Consider the following 5,598-nt stretch of genomic DNA (forward strand, 5'->3'; position numbering starts at 1 on the left):
GCGCCTGCTCCCACACCAAAGGGGCCAGGACTCCCAGGTGTTGCTGGCCCTCGCCTTCCCTTGGCAGCCCTTCCACAGCCCCACAGGGACCGGGGCTCCGCGCTTGCCAGCCAGCGCAGGGTGCCGACGTTGGTGCCTTGCTCGCTCTCAGCGCCACCGCCAGAGCCCAGCCCCAAAATTGCAAACGTGCAGCGCCTGCTCGCACATCAAAGGGGCCAGGACTCCCAGGTGTTGCTGGCCCTCGCCTTCCCTTGGCAGCCCTTCCACAGCCCCACAGGGACCGGGGCTCCCCGCTTGCCAGCCAGCGCAGGGTGCCGACGTTGCTGCCTTGCTCGCTCTCAGCGCCGCCGCCAGAGCCCAGCCCCAAAATTGCAAACGTCCAGCGCCTGCTCCCACACCAAAGGGGCCAGGACTCCCAGGTGTTGCTGGCCCTCGCCTTCCCTTGGCAGCCCTTCCACAGCCCCACAGGGACCGGGGCTCCGCGCTTGCCAGCCAGCGCAGGGTGCCAACGTTGGTACCCTCCTCGCTCTCAGCGCCACCGCCAGAGCCCAGCCCCAACATTGCAAACGTCCAGCGCCTGCTCCCACACCAAAGGGGCCAGGACTCCCAGGTGTTGCTGGCCCTCGCCTTCCCTTGGCAGCCCTTCCACAGCCCCACAGGGACCGGGGCTCCGCGCTTGCCAGCCAGCGCAGGGTGCCCACGTTGGTGCCTTGCTCGCTCTCAGCGCCGCCGCCAGAGCCCAGCCCCCAAATTGCAAACGTCCAGCGCCTGCTCCCACACCAAAGGGGCCAGGACTCCCAGGTGTTGCTGGCCCTCGCCTTCCCTTGGCAGCCCTTCCACAGCCCCACAGGGACCGGGGCTCCGCGCTTGCCAGCCAGCGCAGGGTGCCCACGTTGGTGCCTTGCTCGCTCTCAGTGCAGATGCCAGAGCCCAGCCCCAACATTGCAAACGTCCAGCGCCTGCTCCCACACCAAAGGTGCCACGACTCCCAGGTGTTGCTGGCCCTCGCCTTCCCTTGGCAGCCCTTCCACAGCCCCACAGGGACCGGGGCTCCGCGCTTGCCAGCCAGCGCAGGGTGCTCACGTTGGTGCCTTGCTCGCTCTCAGTGCAGATGCCAGAGCCCAGCCCCAAAATTGCAAACGTCCAGCGCCTGCTCCCACACCAAAGGGGCCAGGGCTCCCAGGTGTTGCTGGCCCTCGCCTTCCCTTGGCAGCCCTTCCACAGCCCCACACACACCGGGGCTCCGCGCTTGCCAGCCAGCTCAGGGTGCCGACGTTGGTGCCTTGCTCGCTCTCAGCGCCGCCGCCAGAGCCCAGCCCCAAAATTGCAAACGTCCAGCGCCTGCTCCCACACCAAAGGGGCCAGGACTCCCAGGTGTTGCTGGCCCTCGCCTTCCCTTGGCAGCCCTTCCACAGCCCCACAGGGACCGGGGCTCCGCGCTTGCCAGCCAGCGCAGGGTGCCCACGTTGGTGCCTTGCTCGCTCTCAGTGCAGATGCCAGAGCCCAGCCCCAAAATTGCAAACGTCCAGCGCCTGCTCCCACAGCAAAGGGGCCAGGACTCCCAGGTGTTGCTGGCCCTCGCCTTCCCTTGGCAGCCCTTCCACAGCCCCACAGGGACCGGGGCTCAGAGCTTGCCAGCCAGCGCAGGGTGCCGACTTTGGTGCCTTGCTCGCTCTCAGCGCCGCCGCCAGAGCCCAGCCCCAAAATTGCAAACGTCCAGCGCCTGCTCCCACACCAAAGGGGCCAGGGCTCCCAGGTGTTGCTGGCCCTCGCCTTCCCTTGGCAGCCCTTCCACAGCCCCACAGGGACCGGGGCTCCGCGCTTGCCAGCCAGCGCAGGGTGCCGACGTTGGTGCCTTGCTCGCTCTCAGCGCCGCCGCCAGAGCCCAGCCCCAAAATTGCAAACGTCCAGCGCCTGCTCCCACACCAAAGGGGCCAGGACTCCCAGGTGTTGCTGGCCCTCGCCTTCCCTTGGCAGCCCTTCCACAGCCCCACAGGGACCGGGGCTCCCCGCTTGCCAGCCAGCGCAGGGTGCCGACGTTGGTGCCTTGCTCGCTCTCAGCGCCGCCGCCAGAGCCCAGCCCCAAAATTGCAAACGTCCAGCGCCTGCTCCCACACCAAAGGGGCCAGGACTCCCAGGTGTTGCTGGCACTCGCCTTCCCTTGGCAGCCCTTCCACAGCCCCACAGGGACCGGGGCTCCGCGCTTGCCAGCCAGCGCAGGGTGCCAACGTTGGTACCCTCCTCGCTCTCAGCGCCGCCGCCAGAGCCCAGCCCCAAAATTGCAAACGTCCAGCGCCTGCTCCCACACCAAAGGGGCCAGGACTCCCAGGTGTTGCTGGCCCTCGCCTTCCCTTGGCAGCCCTTCCACAGCCCCACAGGGACGGGGGCTCCGCGCTTGCCAGCCAGCGCAGGGTGCCCACGTTGGTGCCTTGCTCGCTCTCAGTGCAGATGCCAGAGCCCAGCCCCAAAATTGCAAACGTCCAGCGCCTGCTCCCACACCAAAGGTGCCACGACTCCCAGGTGTTGCTGGCCCTCGCCTTCCCTTGGCAGCCCTTCCACAGCCCCACAGGGACCGGGGCTCCGCGCTTGCCAGCCAGCACAGGGTGCCGACGTTGGCGCCTTGCTCGCTCTCAGCGATGTTACCAGAGCCCAGCCCCCAACTTTGCAAACGTCCAGCGCCTGCTCCCACACCAAAGGGGCCAGGACTCCCAGGTGTTGCTGGCCCTCGCCTTCCCTTGGCAGCCCTTCCACAGCCCCACAGGGACCGGGGCTCCGCGCTTGCCAGCCAGCGCAGGGTGCCGACGTTGGTGCCTTGCTCGCTCTCAGCGCCACCGCCAGAGCCCAGCCCCAAAATTGCAAACGTGCAGCGCCTGCTCGCACATCAAAGGGGCCAGGACTCCCAGGTGTTGCTGGCCCTCGCCTTCCCTTGGCAGCCCTTCCACATCCCACAGGGACCGGGGCTCCCCGCTTGCCAGCCAGCGCAGGGTGCCGACGTTGCTGCCTTGCTCGCTCTCAGCGCCGCCGCCAGAGCCCAGCCCCAAAATTGCAAACGTCCAGCGCCTGCTCCCACACCAAAGGGGCCAGGACTCCCAGGTGTTGCTGGCCCTCGCCTTCCCGTGGCAGCCCTTCCACAGCCCCACAGGGACCGGGGCTCCGCGCTTGCCAGCCAGCGCAGGGTGCCAACGTTGGTACCCTCCTCGCTCTCAGCGCCACCGCCAGAGCCCAGCCCCAACATTGCAAACGTCCAGCGCCTGCTCCCACACCAAAGGGGCCAGGACTCCCAGGTGTTGCTGGCCCTCGCCTTCCCTTGGCAGCCCTTCCACAGCCCCACAGGGACCGGGGCTCCGCGCTTGCCAGCCAGCACAGGGTGCCGACGTTGGCGCCTTGCTCGCTCTCAGCGATGTTACCAGAGCCCAGCCCCCAACTTTGCAAACGTCCAGCACCTGCTCCCACACCAAAGGGGCCAGGACTCCCAGGTGTTGCTGGCCCTCGCCTTCCCTTGGCAGCCCTTCCACCGCCCCACAGGGACCGGGGCTCCGCGCTTGCCAGCCAGCGCAGGGTGCCGACGTTGGTGCCTTAATCACTCTCAGCGCCGCCGCCAGAGCCCAGCCCCAACATTGCAAACGTCCAGCGCCTGCTCCCACACCAAAGGGGCCAGGACTCCCAGGTGTTGCTGGCCCTCGCCTTCCCTTGGCAGCCCTTCCACAGCCCCACAGGGACCGGGGCTCCGCGCTTGCCAGCCAGCGCAGGGTGCCGACGTTGGTGCCTTGCTCGCTCTCAGCGCCACCGCCAGAGCCCAGCCCCAAAATTGCAAACGTGCAGCGCCTGCTCGCACATCAAAGGGGCCAGGACTCCCAGGTGTTGCTGGCCCTCGCCTTCCCTTGGCAGCCCTTCCACAGCCCCACAGGGACCGGGGCTCCCCGCTTGCCAGCCAGCGCAGGGTGCCGACGTTGCTGCCTTGCTCGCTCTCAGCGCCGCCGCCAGAGCCCAGCCCCAAAATTGCAAACGTCCAGCGCCTGCTCCCACACCAAAGGGGCCAGGACTCCCAGGTGTTGCTGGCCCTCGCCTTCCCGTGGCAGCCCTTCCACAGCCCCACAGGGACCGGGGCTCCGCGCTTGCCAGCCAGCGCAGGGTGCCAACGTTGGTACCCTCCTCGCTCTCAGCGCCACCGCCAGAGCCCAGCCCCAACATTGCAAACGTCCAGCGCCTGCTCCCACACCAAAGGGGCCAGGACTCCCAGGTGTTGCTGGCCCTCGCCTTCCCTTGGCAGCCCTTCCACAGCCCCACAGGGACCGGGGCTCCGCGCTTGCCAGCCAGCGCAGGGTGCCCACGTTGGTGCCTTGCTCGCTCTCAGCGCCGCCGCCAGAGCCCAGCCCCCAAATTGCAAACGTCCAGCGCCTGCTCCCACACCAAAGGGGCCAGGACTCCCAGGTGTTGCTGGCCCTCGCCTTCCCTTGGCAGCCCTTCCACAGCCCCACAGGGACCGGGGCTCCGCGCTTGCCAGCCAGCGCAGGGTGCCCACGTTGGTGCCTTGCTCGCTCTCAGTGCAGATGCCAGAGCCCAGCCCCAACATTGCAAACGTCCAGCGCCTGCTCCCACACCAAAGGTGCCACGACTCCCAGGTGTTGCTGGCCCTCGCCTTCCCTTGGCAGCCCTTCCACAGCCCCACAGGGACCGGGGCTCCGCGCTTGCCAGCCAGCGCAGGGTGCTCACGTTGGTGCCTTGCTCGCTCTCAGTGTAGATGCCAGAGCCCAGCCCCAAAATTGCAAACGTCCAGCGCCTGCTCCCACACCAAAGGGGCCAGGACTCCCAGGTGTTGCTGGCCCTCGCCTTCCCTTGGCAGCCCTTCCACAGCCCCACACACACCGGGGCTCCGCGCTTGCCAGCCAGCTCAGGGTGCCGACGTTGGTGCCTTGCTCGCTCTCAGCGCCGCCGCCAGAGCCCAGCCCCAAAATTGCAAACGTCCAGCGCCTGCTCCCACAGCAAAGGGGCCAGGACTCCCAGGTGTTGCTGGCCCTCGCCTTCCCTTGGCAGCCCTTCCACAGCCCCACAGGGACCGGGGCTCCGCGCTTGCCAGCCAGCGCAGGGTGCCGACGTTGGTGCCTTGCTCGCTCTCAGCGCCGCCGCCAGAGCCCAGCCCCAAAATTGCAAACGTCCAGCGCCTGCTCCCACAGCAAAGGGGCCAGGACTCCCAGGTGTTGCTGGCCCTCGCCTTCCCTTGGCAGCCCTTCCACAGCCCCACAGGGACCGGGGCTCCGCGCTTGCCAGCCAGCGCAGGGTGCCGACTTTGGTGCCTTGCTCGCTCTCAGCGCCGCCGCCAGAGCCCAGCCCCAAAATTGCAAACGTCCAGCGCCTGCTCCCACACCAAAGGGGCCAGGGCTCCCAGGTGTTGCTGGCCCTCGCCTTCCCTTGGCAGCCCTTCCACAGCCCCACAGGGACCGGGGCTCCGCGCTTGCCAGCCAGCGCAGGGTGCCGACGTTGGTGCCTTGCTCGCTCTCAGCGCCGCCGCCAGAGCCCAGCCCCAAAATTGCAAACGTCCAGCGCCTGCTCCCACACCAAAGGGGCCAGGACTCCCAGGTGTTGCTGGCCCTCGCCTTC

This window comes from Aptenodytes patagonicus, unplaced genomic scaffold, assembly GCF_965638725.1.
Source record: "Aptenodytes patagonicus unplaced genomic scaffold, bAptPat1.pri.cur scaffold_103, whole genome shotgun sequence".
Classification (NCBI taxonomy): Eukaryota; Metazoa; Chordata; class Aves; order Sphenisciformes; family Spheniscidae; genus Aptenodytes; species Aptenodytes patagonicus.